This window comes from Triplophysa rosa, linkage group LG15 (genome assembly GCF_024868665.1).
Source record: "Triplophysa rosa linkage group LG15, Trosa_1v2, whole genome shotgun sequence".
NCBI lineage: Eukaryota > Metazoa > Chordata > Actinopteri > Cypriniformes > Nemacheilidae > Triplophysa > Triplophysa rosa.
This window is the reverse complement of record NC_079904.1, coordinates 11104359-11125030: the sequence shown is the minus strand read 5'-3', so window position 1 is coordinate 11125030 and position 20672 is coordinate 11104359.

The window sequence follows — 20672 nt, the reverse complement described above, 5'->3', positions numbered from 1 at the left end:
GAACATTTCTGCGGTCTTAACACTCTGTGTTGCGTGTGACGGCACCACAGGGGATGTTTAACATTGTAAACATGTAATGCAGCTATGGCTTCTCTCAAGAGGGCCACCGCCAAAGATCCATCAGTTAATTAACGGAGAAAATGTTAGTCAAGTAAGATAACTCACTTAAGATCTACACTGTTTGTTTGTTCAATTTACCCACTCTTGATGATGGTTCCACATTCCTGATATGAGTCTTCACATTAAAAGGGTGGCAATTACTACACCACGGGCCACAACACTGCAGCAATGAGATGCAAACTGAGCAAAAAGCAGCCTGTACAACTTTACATATGGAGGCAGATAAAAAAAAATGTTGGGCTCAATCTATAGTTACATAGATTTGGGAAAAAGAATAAATACTGCACAGCAAAATCGCCAGTGTTAAAAAAGGTCAAAGTGTATATATAATCCACACTTCGATAGTGTGGATTATATATACACTGTGAGTGTTAATTGGATTATATATACACTGTGAGTGTTAATTTGACCTTTTTTAACACTGGGGATTTAGCTGTAAATGTATAAAAAATGCCATCAGAATTAAAACAAATCTTACAGTTTCAAATAGCACAAGGTTCACTTCACATTAAGTGAGTATGTTATACATTATTGTTCTGCATGAATGTGTCTGTCAGTGGGTTCCCATGGGTCCTGGGCCAGCACAGGAGATGCTGTGAATAGGCTTCCTATCTCTCTCTCACACGTACACACACACACACACACACACACACACTTTGTGATTTAAAATTTTAATTTAGCTTGGTATACGTATTTGATTGTATTACACATATTATATTGAATAGTACCTCAATTAAAATTGAGATAGAAAAAACTTTAAAATCAGTATGTTTAAATTTTAATACGTGAAATGAATGAAAGAAAGAATTAAAATTATAGATTTCTGGCAGCAGTGAATACATTTGTTGTCCCTCTTGTCTATCATGCACATGCACATACAAACAGACACATGACGACACAGTTTTCTGATAAAACAGAAATGCATTGCACAACTATCCCTCAGTCACACACTGAAAAAAGGGTTTCATTCAACCAATTAAAATATTTTAGGGTAAGGATTCACATCTAAATGTTATAACTTGATCCAATTAAAAATATATACCTTTTCTTTATTATTTTTCATTGGCTTAAGTTATAAAATATAGATGTGAATCCTTACCCTAAATTGTTTTAATTGGTTGAATGAAACCCTTTTTTCAGTGCAGGAAGAATTAATGTGATTGTGCCAAGTTTTACCAGTTGAGGGCGCTGCAGAAGCAGAGATTGTAGTTGTTACATGTCAGTCTCTTGATCAAACCCATGTCATGTTTATGATCTTGTAAGCTTGTATGTATATAAAAACTATGTTGCCTTTTATGAGAGGTGTGTTAACCTGTTAAAATGTATTACTAGTTGTTGTTTTGTTCTTTGTGTGATATAAAATGCTAAAAGTAATATAAATAGGATTATATCATCAAGGTTTTCTCAACTTAGAAAAAAATATCAGCTTGATACTAACACACTGTGTCAAATAAGCATGTTCTGTTTAACTGTCATATTTTATGATAAACATGTATAGGTACATAGTTGACATCTTTTACAGTGACCATATTAAATTGACAAGCTTGATGTAAGTAAGCATAAACAGGATTGGAATTGGACAAGACATTCATCTAAATGTATCAAGTGTGTTTGTTTGAATAATGAACTTTGTATTAAAAGAAGGAAATGGGGCTCATTTCCACAATGCGGATAAAAGGGGTACCTGGCAGAGGAAATGATATGTGTGTGAGAAAAAGAAACATCAGGGGTCAGTTGCGAGCTTTTGATCCTCTTGAAAAGGGTGGATGAAAGACATCCTGTACCACAGAGAATAAAAACAGGAGAGGTCCAATCATCATCCAGCACAAGCATAATGCTTTAAAAAACCCTTTAAAAATATTGGCACTTTGTTTTAACTAGTCTCACTATGGAAGTGAGCTACGCTTAATAGACTTGTACGTCTAGTACTATGTACAGTAAATACATTTTCATGAATTCTGAACTACTTTTACAAAAATTTTGATAAAATCTGCATCACTGAGATGATGCCCAGTCCCCAAACCTTTTTTCTACGTGACATTATGAATAACAATATATGACTGAGGACATATCCCACCAAACAAAGGCATGTCCAAATGACGTCTTTTCTACGTCATTGGTGACGTAGAAGAGACGTCCCCTGAGGTGCCAGAATGTAACTTTTTACAACGTGTTTTTATGACGTCTTCTGAACTTCTGATTTTGATGTTCAGGTGATCTCTATAATTGCACTGAATCAATATCACTTTTGCACCTGCAATTAATGTTGAAATGTATTGTGTACGTATGTGTACCATTATTGTGATCAGTGTTTGCTTTAGTTGGGCTCTTGACTCTTGCGTTTTACTTTAAGTTTGGTCTTCTTTGGCCATTGAGACGATGTGTTAAGATACATTTGTTGTGGCAAAGAAAACTAAGCTAAATGAATAATTAGTGTTGGTTCACAATATTTATAATGGAAAGACTATGCTCACTAGTCATAACTGTGTTGTATTTTTGTGCAAATTAATATTGTGGTATGCAGTGATATGGATGTAAGATTTTCTTAGGAATTATTCACAAACTATTGAACAGCTTGATGAATTAGACACACATAGACATGAAGAATCAGTGTTTGAAACTCAACAATGGTGACAATCATCAAACTAATTCAGATAAACAGATCAACTGCAATGCATGCTGGGAGTCATGAATGAGTTTTGTAATATGATGTTACCCAGCATGCATTGCAGCCTGAGGCTTTCTTTTGTTTATTGTCACCATTGTTGAGTGGGCAGTCGTGGCCTAATGGTTAGAGAGTCGGGTCACCATATCTGACTAATAGGCCACTTTCACTTCACTTTCACTTCCACTTAAAAATCGAATACTGCTGTAGATCTACTTTACCTGCAAACATCGGGGAAGAAAATGATGAACGCCAAGGGTTAAAGTGTTATTAAACACCTACTGTGTGCTTTCTGTAGATGTAGAAACATCTCTCTTTGCTCTCTACCTCTCTGTCAAACTGAGATTGTATCTCCACCCACTCTGTGTAAATCATTTGTTATTTTAATGCCAGTACAAACCTGATTGATGTGTCAACCCACTCACAACTCTCTCACCTCCTGTCTGGCATTCACAAGAACAGAGACAACATCTGATTCAACTTTAATCCACCTGCAGGTTTTCATTCTGCAACAAAGAACACGCACACACACACACATAAACTCAGCCCGATAGCTGGAAACCAATTGCAAATACAAGACGACTTTCTGTACTATCCACACATAGAGGATGGTAATGATGTCACTTTGTGTTATGTGGTGCATGTTATAGAAACATATACCTGTAGAAGGGCCTGGTAATGACACGTTGTTCTCCAGCTTTGTATTGTGACCCGAGGGAGAAGTGTGCAACAGATAGGAACACTAATAAGTGGATAAATGGGGAGGATGCAAATCAGAGTCGTTGTACAATGGAAAAGTGATGAACAAAATTGTGAACATATACTTTTATATTTTATGCAGCATAAGTTTTGTAAACATGCAGCAGAAACGGGTCATGTAAAAACTGTTTAGGTGTGTGGGTGAATCCTGTTAAATGCTACAAAGGGCAATGTGGGACTATGTAAATTGGGAATCAATCTTTTTCATTGGTTTAATTACATTCCCCTGGTCCAACAGGAAATGAAATGGCAAAAATTTGCATTGTGTAATACGTTTCATAATCCCAACAGTAAGAACTGTAATGGTGTTCTAGGAGGTGTAGTCACAGTAATGATTACCGGAGAAACAATAACTCATAGGCATGTTTACCTAGTTATCTAAATATGGACATAACATATACTTGTATTGTTTTTATATAATATTAAAAGTAATAACTACAGACTAACCCAACTAAAAACCTTTAAAAAATGTTAGAGTTAAAAACAAAACAAAACACTAATGTTGAAGAAAAAGCAAGGGCATTTCTGTCTTATTTATTTAACCAATCAACTTGATATAACTTCATTTAATTCATATAAATAATTGTACTTTTTACAATTCTTAAAACATTAAAAAATGTAACTGTATATTTCCATTTAATAAACTATACTACAATATTACATTTGAATTTAGGCATAACTTTGATTCAACAAAACAATGGTGTTGAAAGTTATTTCATCATAGACCATAAACAATACCTTTATTAATAGATGTATACATTTATTTTTATATTTGATAATGTTAATCGAACATTACCATGTGTAATGTAATGTAATGTAATCTATTAGGTCCATAATGTGTTATTTAACATATTTGTGAGGAACTATGTTTGTATTCCATAACCACTCCATTCACTTATAATGCAAATGTTCATTTGCTTTGTATGATGAGGACATAACGTTTCTTCTTTGCAAAGTCTTGTTCTCATCTGTTAGCCCAGCGCCGCTTTCATATCTGTGTTTACATGGATATGTGTGTGTTTGTGTGTGGTCTGGTCGCTCTCCTGCCATAAGTTTGTTTACAAAAGTTCACATAGATGGCTGTACAGAGCCTGCGGCCCACATTCCAACACTGTGTGTCATGCACGCAACAAAGTCTCTCGCTCTTTCGCTCTCTTAAATGCAATTCAATTCACTCCCTCTGAATGCACGTCAGTAGATTTCACTGCCACTCATTTTCAGTCAGTTCCACTTCAAAGACTCAACGATCAGATGCAGCAGAACCGAAAGTCTGCACTCGTTTTCAAGCTAAATTTATTCAGAGGTTTGTGAAATTCTCTTGCATCTTATTCCTTTGTCATCTCTCTTTGTCTCTCCAACTAACTCTGTAATTCCAATTACAGGGAGTGTTTGCAGCTAGCGTGTGTTTAAATAAAATGTTACTCATGAAACATACATTTGAATGTGGAGATAAGATGTCTCATATTGATATCATGCTCCTTTGGTTAGAGGTGTGTGTGCGTCATTTCATTGCAGCAACTGTCAAGTTAACGTCAGGATTTAAACTGTGTTTCTATGTTTGTTTACTAATTTTGTCACATTTTATTTTTATTATCTAGGATTGTTGTGGTTTGTTTAAAGTAATATCACATGTTTTGTATTTCCTAAAATAAATTTGAATTAAAATGTCTAAAATAATTTATTATAAAACAAATAAATTTCAATTTATTCACACTGTCAACTTTCTCTTCTTCAATTGCTCATTACGGCATGATGTTTATTTATTTTAAGAGCACGTTTAAGAACAACAAAATGTTGACCAAGGGACTGGTTTCAGCCTTGAGTGTAAAAATGTGTGCATCAATGTTGTATAATCATCCTTTTGAATAAATTTAATTTAAAAAATCTGAATTTAATAATGTAAAAATGAAACAAAAAATACAAGAATTTAAACTGATGCAGCAAATTTCAATGAAAGTCATATTTACTAAATATTCCTTTTACTGCATCAGTATATTTAAATAAGATATATTATTAATATATTTTTAAACTTAATGTTTGCTTGACAAAGTGCAATATATGTATTTTATAAATTATCGTACATTTTATTGAGCATGGTAGAATTACTCAACATTTCCTAGAATGCAATTTCCTAAGAATTTTAATTCAGCAAGTTCCACTTCTTGTTATTTCAATTCAACTTTCTGTGAGGTGTGAACTATTCACACAAACAAATCAAAAGGGACTTGATACATTTGAAATTAGCCAAACCCTGGCTGTTAAAGGATGCCTAATGTTGTCATTTTAACATCTCACCTGTATAATGATGTCAGAATTCCCATCATACCTATTAAGTGATGTGAGCACAGATTTGTATGGAATCATCCCCGACTAACTCTAAGCCCGTACATGTTATCCATTACTTCAAGGCTAAATCTGTAAAAATATCACGTTTTAAAAAAGAGGAAGTGATGTTTCTGACACAATTACTTAGATTACTGCTGACAGTGACTGCTGATAATGTACACCAGTGAAAACCTCAATAAATCAATGTCTGGCAATAAAGATAATATGATTTGCAGTCAAATTAATTCAGATAAAATGAGTTTGTGCACACAGTTTACATGTATCTTGATAGCACAGTACAATAAATCTTGCCGCAATGCTCTCCTTTAAAAAAGAGAAAGAGCATAAACATCAAAACACAGAAATTCATTTGCTGAATGTCCGTGGCCCAATTTTGATGGTTTACCATTATTATCCAATTATGATTAATATTGCTTATCAATATACCATTTAAATATATTAAATTACTTTCTAATACATTCTAATATTAACTTCTCACCACATGCATATCGTGCAGTAAAGCATAATAGTGTATGGCAGACATACAGCATTTGCATGTAGTGTCTCACTTCATTTGTGTTCCTGATAGAAGCACTACCAAATACAAGAAAAGTAGCGGATTATGCAGCAGTTCAGTCTAATCCTGAAGTGAAAGTGTGAGTGTTTGAAAAAAGGCAGAGCAAGAGTGAAGAGAAAAGTGGAAGCGGATTGAAGTAAACGTGTATGTGCATCAGCGAGAGTTCGAGAAAGAAAGTCTTTGCATGTACACGTGTGCCAATTTGCCTTCAGAATTACACGGATCTAACCCCTAAACAGCAACCGATCCCAAACACACAAAAAGAATAGATACTGCGACAAATAAACTTCCTGTAAATTCTCATTTCTACATGTAAGCTCGAACATTTACATTTAGTCATTTAGCAAGACGCATTATGTTATGAATCCTATACTGTTGACTCACTGAGCTCAGTAAAAACCATACACCACAAACAAACACCATCTTTTCGAAGAACCACATTCGTCAATGCAACAGCAAACAATTAATCTTGCGTTTATTGATTTTGTGGCATGTTCATTGCTGTCGACGTGTCTGGACATCGGTCATGAGAGTACTTTGTGGTACTCGAAATGCAAAAAGTGACCTTGCTGATGTGTAAAACAATGACCCAAAGTATAGTAAGTCCACATGGGCGGAGCAATGTTGACAACATGTGAATGGGTGAGATTTAGTGCATATCAAGGCCATTATCATTTTACCTTAGTATACCTGTTCTCAATATAGCATGTTTCACACTAGACAAAAACAAAGATTAGGTTAACCCCCAAAAGACCACCAGGACACATGCACTTGTATTTTACTAGACCTTCCTTTTGGGAGTTATACCACCATTAGCTGTTTTTATGACATCACTGTCCATAGAGACATCCAATCTCCACAGAAGAATCATGACTGATGTGATGTGATCCTGATTTACTTGCTGACCAAAAAACTGACCAAAAAACATACTCTGAACACCAGGGTGAAAATCAGTCTGGTTGGAGGTAAATTAACCTTTGGGTTTAGATATAGGTGGGACCTTTAGTGTTGAACTTTAGTATAAAACAGATTAATTGGACTGTAGTTATACTGTGGAAATATTAAGGGCCCAATTAATCAACTAATAAAAGAATTAATCTGACAAAAGTGCAGAGAAGAATAACTGAGTCACGGCAGACAAACACGCCCGTTTTCTACACACACAAACAGGCATCAAGGGTCATGTAAACTTCCAGGGAAGATATGTAAGCCATAGCAAAGTGGTAAGCTAAGTACTGGGTACTTAGGTAAAGTTTAACTTAGAAGAACTCCTTCTGGAAAATCTTTAAATGACCCCTAAGAATTACTTTCTAGGGACATGGGTTTTTTTGTGTAGTTGTTGTAGTAGTCCACCCTTGGTAATAAATTTATAAATCATACATAGAAATCAAAATCAATTCAACACCCATGTTCTTATCTTTCATTACCCTAATCAGTATGTTTACATAACTTTACGAGCTCACTGCTATACTTTTTATGTTTATCTTTCCCTCTGATTAGCTGCATTTATACAGGACTTTGAGTAATAATCACTGACTTCATGCTGAAGCGTAATGCACTGAAACCGCTGAGTGAATGACGGCTAGTGGCCAGCTGACTGCTAATAAAACCAGTTCGGGCTAGTGTGTCTGTCTGACAAATGTTTGCTCAGTCATGTGTGCAGCGACAAGAGAGGTTTATGTATGTGAAACTTATTTGCTATTATAAAAATCTCTATTTATGTGTTTGCACTGGTTTAAAGCTGTACATCCAACACATCCTATCAAATGTTGATTGCCTACTAGTCAGTTTGACATTGTCATGTATTTTGTTATGCTAAATTCAATATATATTCAAATTTGACATCATTTCCCAAACAATGTTGTCATGAAAAACACAGACTAGGAAAAGTAACCAAACACAGTGCCAAAACTGCTTTGCATATTCTGCCCCCCTACTGTTTCAAGTAAACATTGAGAAACAAAACCATGAGTATTCAGTCGGTGTCTGTTTTTTCCACATCATTTTATTTTATCTTATCATTTTGGTGTTTTTTACTATTTTATCACTTCATTTCTGCTTGTCCTTTAAAGGATTACAGGAGCATATTAAAAAGCAAACGTTTTCAATCATTTCTCTTCTATTTTTAATGCATTTACACAAGCTGTATATTTATTCTAATCATGTTATACTGTATACTAAACCATCATTCATGATTCTTATATGCTTTATTTTTTATATTTTTATATTCTTTTAATGAATGGTGAAGAGCTTACTAGAACATAAATGTTCTGCATTCAAACAACAGAGGATAAAATGTGAAAATTTAAAGATTTGGCAACCCATCTTCAAGGATACATTTATCGGTAATTCCTGCTTGAGGAGCTTTAAAAAAGAAGAGAAATTATTGAAAACTTTTGCTTTTAATATGCTCCTGTAATCCTTTAAAGGACAAGCAGAAATTAAGTGATACAATGATAACTTTGTAAAACAGAAATGCTAAATGTTTGTTTACAAGCAGTGTTTCATGTCATGCCAGCAAAATTAAACAAACAGTGATTATAGTAATGAGAAAAGCACCTTAAAAGATGTGAGGATGGTCCTTAAAATGAGCCCAGAATAAGAATCACAATGACTTATGAGATGTGAGTCAACAAATTGGTCAAGACCAATTAAAGAAAAGAACACTTTATCTTTATGAATTGCAAAAAGCAATTTTGGTCATGTGGAGCTTATTATGACTACAATGGGAGGCTTGTACCCTAATAGTTGAGGAATTTAGTTTACAGGTTCATCTTTACTATAGTTGACTCGAATTTTACACAAAGATCGAGGGAGATACATAATTACATGCTATATACCTCATGAGAAAGTTATTGAACATTAAGTTATTGAAATACTTTATTATCTCATCTGTACCGAATGCAGACATTTCACAAGTAAAACCCATATACTTTATAGGTTTTAAAGCAGGACACAAACACACAATCTGGTTTAATTATTAATATAATCACAAAATGTGGTATTCATTTTTTTTTTGCTTAATATTAAACTGCACCTGTCAAAATGACTCGCAGTACCTGATTGACAGTGCATTATTGGTTTTGAATGGTCATTATCGGGGAAAAACTGACCTTGAATGTCCAGACTGGCCATTCGCAATCAAGTATTCCAGAGCGCTCACAACAGCAGGTTGCTATTAAAATTAATGCACCCCATTAATGTATCAGCAAGTCAGACACACGGTGTGGTCCAAATTCATAGACTACTCGGATAATTTTAGGATTTACAATCTAATTTAATTTGGAAATAAACAAAGTTTTAGGATTTTGGGGGGGAAATTATGTAAATTTAAATTGTACTAAACATTGTTTAAAAAGTTTGTTTTAGTTTCCTTGTTTCAAGCTGGATTTGTGAAAATTTGTGATAGGCCAGTTTAAGTGTCTGCGGTCATTAAAGCAAGAGGGACATATCAAACAATGCAAGAGCAATAGACAATCTGAATTTATGTTACATTTTCAATTCAAAACACAGTAAAAAAAAATATTTTTACAGAACTTTCCTGTTTACAGATTTCTAAAGTATAATGTCAAAAAACCTGTAATTTTACAAAAGTTTACCGTTTTATTAAAAGGTTTTTCACAAAATACTGTCAAAACTGCTAAATTACAGAAAAAGGCTGCAAATTGACATGAAAACCAGGAAAAACTTAATTTTATAGCATTTTTAACGGTATATTTCTGGCGGCTCAGCTGCGGGAAAATTTCCGTTTATTTGCGGGATTTGTTTTACAGTGTTTTTTTGATATACGGTCAAATTACAGAAAAATACCGCAAATTTACAAGACACACAGCCAAAACCATTTAATTTTACAGGACAAAACTGTTATTTTACAGAATATTTCTGGCGCCCCAGCTGACTTTTTTTACAGTGCACTTTACTCATGTTGCCATGCGGATCATGTCATTTTAAAGAAGAAATACAATGGGAACTCATTTCATTTGGCCGTTTTCGATTTTTGCACCCTTCATTGCATTTACAATAAAATGAACCTTTCGCTACTGCAGTGAACAGGAGATGTAAGCAGTTTGGCCTTAGTGCCATTCCTGAAACTGTGATGGCAGGATCATTAAACAATCTGAATATCTTTGCACGGGTGTGTTATTAACCAAATATACTCTCATCATCCTCTCGCACCCACTTATACAGCGAGGAAATGGAGTGATTTTAAAATGTTGACCTGAAGCGTGGGTATACACGTGGGCATTAAAAGCCTTTTTATCAGATGTATTTCAAAAGCTGTTATAGGCAATGTTTTTCAAATGAATCACAGCTAAACAAATGAACTCCCGCACGCACCTCACACCCATGCGTGTGTATGATGTATTTAAAATCGCATTAGGTGGTCAAAGCATATAGCTTTACGTGTAATCAACGTGTCGTTGCCATAGCGACATCATAATGTGGCGTTAAATTTTACGGCACTGTTGATATTGTATGATATAAAATTTGATTAATCCACATTCCACAGCATTTTGTTTTGTATTCGGACGCATGTGTGCGTAAAAAGCAGACGCACCTGGGCTACGCCCCCACGCAAACATCAACAAGGTCCATCAACCACTTCAAAAACCAAGTGAAAACAAAGATGTTTGCAGGTGGATTGCCTTTGCGAAATGAGTGCGCATGAGAAAACAACCTAAAAACGGCACCCATTTGAGGCATAATGATGTTTGATGTATGTAAGTCGTTTTGAATGGAGCAACCAGAAAAGTATAGGAAGATAAAAGAGGTGCAAGGCTATGTTCAAGAGAACATATCATCTGTTAACCCGCACTAAACAAAGAGAGGTTTACACTGTTGAGGAATTCAAAGAACTTTGGGTAGAGAAATACGAAGACAATGGAAGCCGCAGCGAGAGCGAGACTCGGAGCAGACCTCACTCGAAAGCTGCCACATTGTGTTGCTGGCTTTGATCTCTTCAAACTTGCCTTTTGCTCTTTAAATACATTAAGACCTCTGACGCAGTCGGGGTATTTGCCCGAAGATTAGTTTACTTAAAAACCAAGAGACAGAAGCCGCCCGAGTCAAAAAGCCCAGTTGAACGCCTAATCTGCCATTCAGAATACTATCACTGCATTACAACAAAACTCTGTATGTGTGTGCGTGTGTGAACGTGCTAATACATCAATGAGGTTCAAAGCACTTCGGTGCAAAGCAGTCAAGGCCTTTTGTATGAATACTTGATTCTGGAACAGCCTTCGAACCAGGAGAAGCAAAAATATACAAATGTAACAATCTGGAGTTAAGCTTGAACAGAAAAGAAATGCATGTGTGCATGTGCGTGTGGATGTGTAGAGGTTTATGTGACTAAGAAAAAGCTGGTATGTTCCCAAAACAAATTCAGCATGGAAAAAGAACATACACAACAATAAACTCTGAACATACTACATAACTGCATATTACAACAATAAAAACTGTAATTTTACAACATTTTACTGTTATATTTTACAGATTTTTCACATATACTGTATAAAAAACGGTTATTTTACAGATTTTTTGAAATACAATAAAAACATGTAAAACGTGAAATACATGTCATTTATGTGACAAAATTTTTATTTTACGTTATTCTACTTGCGCACCAGCTTCGGGAAAATTACCATTTTACGGGATTTTTTTACAGTGCACCAATGTAATATCTACACATTCAAAATATGTGAAAAATGAGGCACACTGTAAAAATTTCACCTATTTCAAGCTAAAAAATTCTGTTCAATAGTTGCCTTACACGGAGAGTTCACCCCAAAAAACTTCCATCATTTATTCACCCTCAGGTCATTTTAAACCTGTATGACTTTCTTCTGCAGAACACAAACTAAGATATTTTGAAGAATGTTGGTAACCAAACAACATTGGCCCCCATTAGCATTCATTGTATGGACAAAACCACTGTGACATTTCTTAAAATATCTTCTTTTGTGCTTCACAGAAGAAAGAGTCATATACTGGTTTTGAGAGTTGTGTTGGTGAATAAATGATGACAGATTTTTTGGTGGGTGAACTATTCCCTTAATTTTTAACTGGCTCTAGTCACTTGAACGTAATTATACTAAACTTAGCCTACTTAAAAATCAAGTTGCATTTCATTTAACTTAATGAAGTTGAAATTGGTAAAATTATTTTGATGAGTTAAAGTAATAAAAAAACTGCTAACATGCCTTATTTTTACAATGCAAGACAGTCTTTAAAAGATAAAAGCTGGAGTTTAGAGCTCCACCCACTAATAACAGTGATTAAAAATAAAGAAAGGGAAAAGCACACATAAGGTTTATCTAACACATCTATCTACATGCATGTTCAGTTTGTGTAAAGCAGATCGTCACTGCTGAGAAATAAATAAATATAAAAGCTCACACACCTCCTGACTGGCGATTATCGAGGTTACAGACATGAGTCACACCTGACAAGGGTCTGTGACTGAAACGTTGCCACAACAAACTGAAAATAAGTCAGTGTTTGGCACTGTTAATTCAACTTCATTATGGTCACGTAACCAAGTGAGATGTTTCTCAGGTTAACCATTTCTTTATTTATTATAGAACACAACACATTTAGTTGTGTGGAGACATGTAGGTTTGTTTTTCTATCATGGTGAGTGACCTTGACTTCTATTACATCAATGATACACCTAACCATCACTTCATTATAACCCTCAAATCATTTTGGAATTTTCATCAAGACATTAATGTTTATTAAGCCATTTTCCTCACAATGACAGTTGGCAGGTTCAAATAATGTAAACAAAACAAGACCCACATGTACACACACTCACACATCAACACCCTGAAAGGTGAGCGTGTCAATAGACTAAACACTCTGAAGACAGGTCAAGATCAATCTGGCATCATTGAACATGATCTTGAACAAGTTAGCACATTCTGTAACTACCGCTCATTGAAACACGCTCGGAGCTCTTTGACATGTCATCAGCTGTGGAACAAACTTTCATAAACATCTCAGAATGTGAAGAATTTTGATCTCTACGACTTGTCCTTTGTTCTTAAGGCTTGGTAGGAATGATAACATAAATAAAGAGGTTATTTAAATGTCAGCTTACCACATCATTATCAGTATGTATTTGGCATGAAATAGACAAAATATAGGCACAGAATTTATGGGCCGGTATGCATTCATCTGCAGTATACAGCTTGGGCTTGATTTAATGCACGTTTTTATACTTTTAAGAGGAAAACAAAGGTGATCAGATAATTGTTTACACAACTCTTACTGCATTCCTCCAGTCACCAGGATTCATTTTAAAGGGGTCATATGGCTCGAATACGTGTTTTTCTGTTTTCTGTGGTGTGTTATAAGTTGCCCATGCATGTATTAGACACGTAAATTGCAAAAATTAAAGTGTCGGAACAAAAGATGCATTCTATCTAAAAGCGAATGCTCACCCAGACCTTTCAGAAATTAAGACCAAACAGGCTGCATGTTTTACATTAAATACAGTTGATAAAATGTGAAATATTACCTTGAACCAGTGTTAAAATGATGACAGGTTACCAGCATGTGTTGCATGTGACCACTGTCACCTTGGGGCTCTAAAACAATGAGCATTACACCACAAACAGCACTTAGACAGCAGGTGACCGATTGTGATACTGTTCATATTCAAAAGGCATCTTCAATAATAAATAATATTCCAAATACAGAAATCAATTTCAAGTAAATACACTTCCGTATATTTTATGCTTTCTGTTAGTTATTTTGAATAATTGTGAATAGTGAATTTATGTTAAAAACGTGGGTTTAAAAATGTGTTTACATGTATTCAATTGTCTGATGTTAGGACAGCAGGAAAAAGCTATCATCATATTATCATTGTTGAGAAAGTTCATTATGATAATAATAAAATCCTGACTATTAAAATTAATTTAGCCATAAATCAGACATGCTGTTTTGTAAATTGAGAAATGACTTAAACTATGCTATTCCCTGTTTACTTACTTTAAATAAAGAGAATTAATGTGTACAGAAAGGAGTGCTGTGAAAAAACTCATCATTTATGAAATGTTGTGCACATATAAATGTATAATATACTGTATAATCCAGCAAAATGGATGATTCATGTATAGGTGATCTAACATATTTTCAATGAGACCTGCTCACTTTATGGGTTAGAAAAATTACGTTTTACATCATTTTGTTAGTCTAATTCAGTAAATAAAAATAATTTTTAAAAAAATTAGCGTGTGAAACTTGTCTGTTAATTACAGAAAAGGGAAATTTTAAATATTTGATGTTCTTTTATCTCTCCTAGTGTTTCTGATTTTCTAATAAGGATTTAGAGATTTGTTTTAATACTCATATTATGTCCTTCAGACATTCCGTCACTCTTCAGTCATGTTTCCTCATAAATCTTTAAATGAGGGTCTGATTGTTGTCTTAGATGTTTGTTAATTTGATGTGGAAGAATATGACAACTTTCAGTGGTATGCAGTAGTATGCAGCAGTGGTGTTAAAGTTTATAAAAAATATATTTATATAAATACATTTTAATTGAAGTATTTTTAAATGTCATTGCCATGTCAAAATTGGCTCAGTTTACCTGAATTCATCCTTAAACAAAAAAAGTTTATAGCTTTACTTTTTTAATATGACTTTTGTTGTAATACCATGTAATGTAATATCATATACAGTAATATAATAATGCATTTAAATTTTTATATGCACTGTTTATCATATGTGATAGGAATATTTGAATCATTGAATTTAAATGCCTGGTGTGGACAAAAACATTACAACAGTAATATTACTAAAACCTAATACTCCCAGAAGTGTGTAAATATACTGTAAAAATATAAATAATCAGCCAACCTGTACTGCTATATATTATAATCTATCCTGAAACACTCTCGTACAGATCTTGGAAGAAGAAGCTACACTATTAAAAATAAAGGTGCTTAAAAGGTTCTTCACAGCGATGCCATAGAAGAACCATTTTTGGTTCCACAAAGAACCATTCAGTCTAAGGTACTTTAAAGAACCATCTCTTTCTTATCTTTTTATAATCTAAAGAACTTTTTTCACCACACAAAACCTTTTGTGCTACAGAGAGGTTCTTCGGATGTTAGAGGTTCTTTATGGAACCATTTAGACAAAAAAAGGTTCTTCTAATTTGCATCGAAAAGCACCTCTATATTTATGAGTGTACATCTTCAGAAGCACATTGTAACAACTGCCATCAGCAAAGTTTCATCTTCATTTCAATATGTGCAAATGTTGTTCTCTCTGTAGAGCCTATAGGCCACCTACGGGTTTTGTTTATGGTAGCACGCGCCAGGGCTGCCGGAACTCTGTGCGAGCCTTGTTTGAGTTTGTTTAGATGAAGAGGGAGTGGAGTGCCTTGAAATAGGAGTCTGAGAGCGAGAGCATTAAATTGAAAACATAATTCACATACAGTGTGCCAAACAAAAAAAACTGCAAAAACGACTATAGTCAATACAACAAACTCATCACAACCAAATGTATTTAATGTTAATGGTTAGATACTTTCCGTGTTACTCAGAATATTTCAGGATGTTTAAAATTTGGAAAATGAAGTCTGAATGCCTGACCAACAATGCTACTATAAACCATTGTGATCCGTCTGAGGGTTTCGTGCGATGCCCTTTTGTTCGTAATGTGTTCTGTGAAGTGTGTTTGCAAAACAACCTAAATAGTTCTCGAGCAACCACACAGATTGTAATCTCGCTCCAGGCGTGAGGGTTCTCCTGAGCGCCACCTCTGGAGACAGGGATAGATTTTCTCCTGTGCTCAGCGTGCCCAGAGCGGCCTGGAGAGGCAAGCTGCATCTAGAATTAAGTTCAGCCCTATAGTACTATTTCAGATCATTTTCAAAGAAATGTTCATCAAGTGTGAGTAAGGGTTCAATTATGTATAGGGATGTCATGTCATATCTCTGTGATAGAGGAAAGGTGAGAAAAATAATAAGGAAGAGAAAATAAATAAGAGAAACTTGCCACATGGACAGTTACTATTAAAATCATTTGGTTACAGTTACACTAAAGACAACTTTATTTAAAAACCCAGTGTATAAAATTTAGCGACATCTAGTGGTGAAGTTGTGAATTGCAACCAATGGCTCACTCCACCCCTCCTTTTCGAAGCTCTACGGAGGCTTACACAGACAAAGATGTCATCACGTTTTTGCTGCTTTGCCAAAGGAGATAATGTATTTACGAAATGCACTCTGTAGAGCAGTTTGTCCGTTTAGGGCAAAGGTGTATGTACTTAGAAAAAGCTCATTCTCAAGTAGTAAAAGCATAACACTTCATTATGTATGGTCCTTATACACCTCTAAAGACATAGTTATGTATATTATATTGCATTTCTGTCAATAGAAATTTTCAATAGAAAATTACACACTGGAGCTTTAAACCTGATCTAAAGGCCACTAATGCACAATGCCACCCTGATGCCAGGGCAGTACCACCTAACCACTATCTGCTTAAATTGTATTTCTGTCATACATATTACATCAATAATTTCGTATTCAAATGCCATTGTGTAAATTCCAAATACAACATGACCTAAAAGGATACCTGATGTTTGTTGTGTGAAGTTAAGGTGTGATTTACTGTGAGTACTATTTTGCATAGTAAGGCTGACTGTAACTGTAAGTCATTGAAAACAGGTGGCAAAACATTTTCTGTTGGCATTTACCTCTATTATTATGGTCTCACCTTAATTTGAACTGTTTTGCATCATGTGCCAAGGAATCCGCCTTAACTGTCTCCTAGACTCACGCACAAAAACGGCCACTAAACTGGTACTAAACTACTAATCTGGCTACCACTCCCAATCTGCATTTGAAAAGTGATTCTTCATTAAAGTACAACACACAGATTTTATCACCATAATTTATATTTTAGCTATACACTGACATGGCTTTCAATTTGAAGTTGTATTCTGCAACATGTACATAATATTGGTTTACAACGGAAAGAATTAGCCTGCATACACTGTACTTATTACACCTGTAATAAAATCAAGCTCCTTTTGCCATGAGGCAAAAGAATATATAACACATTTAAGGGGTCGACAGGTTTTCCATGAGCATGACATTTATACTGTGACCTAAGGGTGATCTTAAAGGGATAAAATGAAAATTCATCATTTACTCACCCACTTGTCATTTTAAACCTGTATGACTTTCTTTCTTTATGCAGAACACAAAAGAAGATATTTTGAAGAATGACAGAAAACCATTGGTACCCACTGACTTGCATTGGTTTTGTGTCTTTACAATAGAAGTCAATGGGTAGCATTGGTTTTTGGTTACCAACATTCATCAAAACTTTTTCTCACCCTCGAGGGTGAGTAAATGATGACAGAATTTTCATTTTTGGGTGAACTATTGCTTTGAGTGACAACTACCCCTAAGGTACTTATACAAACGGACAATGGAAAATATTATTCAAAAATAGCATTGACCTTCCATTTACAGTATTATTTATGGTGATTATTTTCTGCTTGATATATTAAGCAGGACAGAAACGTGTGTGTGTGTGTGTGTGTTTATGGATCGATGCTGAATTACCCAGTGAGGACACACTTCTTTCTGTTTGTTCCAATGTAACTTCCTCTCATTAATAACCCGGACAAATATAAAGGAGTAAAACTTAATCAATACAGACCTATAATGATCAACAATAGCATCTGCCACTAAATCAATGTCTCCAATAGCCACTTTAATGAGCGTACTTAAAGGGATAGTTCACCCAAAAATAAAAACTCTGTCATCATTTACTCACCCTCAGGTTGTTTCAAACCTACATAAATTTCTGTTAAACACAAAGAAAGATATTTGTAAGAATGTTAGCAATTTTCAGTTCTGTGACATCATCCACTACCATAGTAGGAAAAAAAATATTGTTCATGTTGTTGTTCACAAAGTGAGATATTCTGAAGAATAAAGGAACACAAACAGTTCTGGGGCACCTTTGACTACCATTTAATTTTTCCTACCATGGCAGTCAATGATGTCACACAATTGAAAATTGCAAACATTCTTCCAAATATCTTTCTCTGTGTTTATCAGAAAAAGTGCTTTATACAGGTGTGAAATGACATGAGGGTGAGCAAATGATGACAGAATTTTCATTTTTGGGTGAACTATCTCTTTAATACTGCTGCTTTCTGTCAGTTTTATGATTTAGAAGTTGCTGAAAGTGTTTTTAACAAAAATTACATTTGGTCATACAAGAGTGAATGGAATCCATGACAGAAATGTTCAACAGACTATATAACAAAATATTAATATCTCATTTGTTTTACTGTAAATCACTCCAGCAGTAAAACATGGGCGGGGTGTGTCGTGCGAAGCTCAGTGCGTGAGGAGGGCGAGTGTTTGGATCCCCTTTCAAGTTTAGACAAAGACAGCAGAACGGCTACGCTCGCCAGGTAAACAAAGATCCACCGACAGACCATAAAGGGGGGGGGGGTATTGGAGGCTGTTGCTTACATTTCTCTTAAAAATGCCTCCTGCATAGCACAGAGTGAAGTTTAATCTGTCAACACGTGGCACAGAGTGCAACTCATATCAGATAAGCCGCTATCAGATTCTTTTTTAAATACCTTTTGTAATATTTTCTCCGGGCTGCATGCGAGCAGAGCTGCCGTAGCGTGTGAGGAGCTGCGATAAAGAGCCGACGGCCAACTAAATCTGCACGATGGTTCAAACACGATGTTCTTGACTATATCCTAAACCTGTCATACCACCATCTTGATGGTGGTTCTAGACCCACAACACTTCGGTCCTCCATGCTTAGCCCAGCAAGGAGGACTAACATTAACATCCAACAGATTTGCTCTCACACGCACATAAATACGCCACCTCACAATAACCTCTCTGTAATAACAGTGCTTGCCTACCACTGTATGTTTGTTTATTTTTCTTTTACTGGTTTGGCAAGTTAACATCACCTCAGGTAAAAGCCCTGTGAGTTGAGCTTTGACAAGTGCAGGGAAAGGACACACACACATACACACAAACACTGAACAGACAATGAGGGTAGACGTTTTGTTGTTAAACACATGGCTACTCTTAGCAGACACAGGGAAACACGGAGTTTACGTGTTTCAAATTCCTCTCAGATGAATACACACCCACATGCACACAGCCTATTTGAAACAAAGAACAAATCCTACCTAAAGACATGGATTGTTTTTAAAAACTATTTTGTATTGAGTATATAACATTCCAAATTAACTTTGTTTATTATCAATGAACACTTTATGGCATAACAACTAACACTTTATGGTGTCATTTTTAGTGGCATTAATGAGTTTTTACAATCTACACAACATAGTTTAAAGCAGTGGTTCTCAAATGTTTCCGTTGTGCGGCCCCTTTTGTGTTTTATCTTAAACTTATCATTTTAATTCAACCAAAAACTAATTCTGTTATACAATCCTGGGACATCAATACTTTTGGTTGGTTGTCTTATTTTTCTGATGTTTGATTATATAAAATGTATGATAAATGTCTATATTTCATATAATGCCACAAAATCTGTGGGCCCCCTGGATCCATCTTGGGGTCTCCCAGGGGTCCACGGCCCCCAGTTTGAGAACCACTGCTTTAAAGGTCCGATGTGTCATTTTTTAGAGGATCTATTGACCAAAATGCAATATAATATACATAACTATGTCTTCAGAGGTGTATAAAGACCTTACAGAATGTAAGATGATACCTTAGAATGAGCTATTCCTATCTACGGTTCCCCTTGCATGGAATTCACCATGTTGTTTCTACAGTAGCCCTAAACAGACATTTCGACGTTTGTAAATACGTTATCTCCCTCGGCAAAGAAGCGAAAACGTAACGACATCTTCTGTGTCAGCCAGCGTAGTGCTTGAAAAAGAGGGGTGTAAAAAAGCCGTTGGTTGCAATTCGCAACCTCACCGCTAGATACCAATACATTTCATACACTGGACCTTTCAAAAATATGTTTAGTAAAATATACTTTTAAACAAGTAGACAAAATGCATGCCAAACACACAAAATAAATGATATTTCATTTCAGATATTAAATATTAGACTATTCATTTCTTTAGAGACATGGTTTATTCTACAGGCTTTTAGTGAAAAAGCTCTGAAAACGCCAGCAATTTTGCAATAACAAGAAAGGCTCACTTTCACCCTTCCCGATTCCCTGATGAACTGCAATAAAT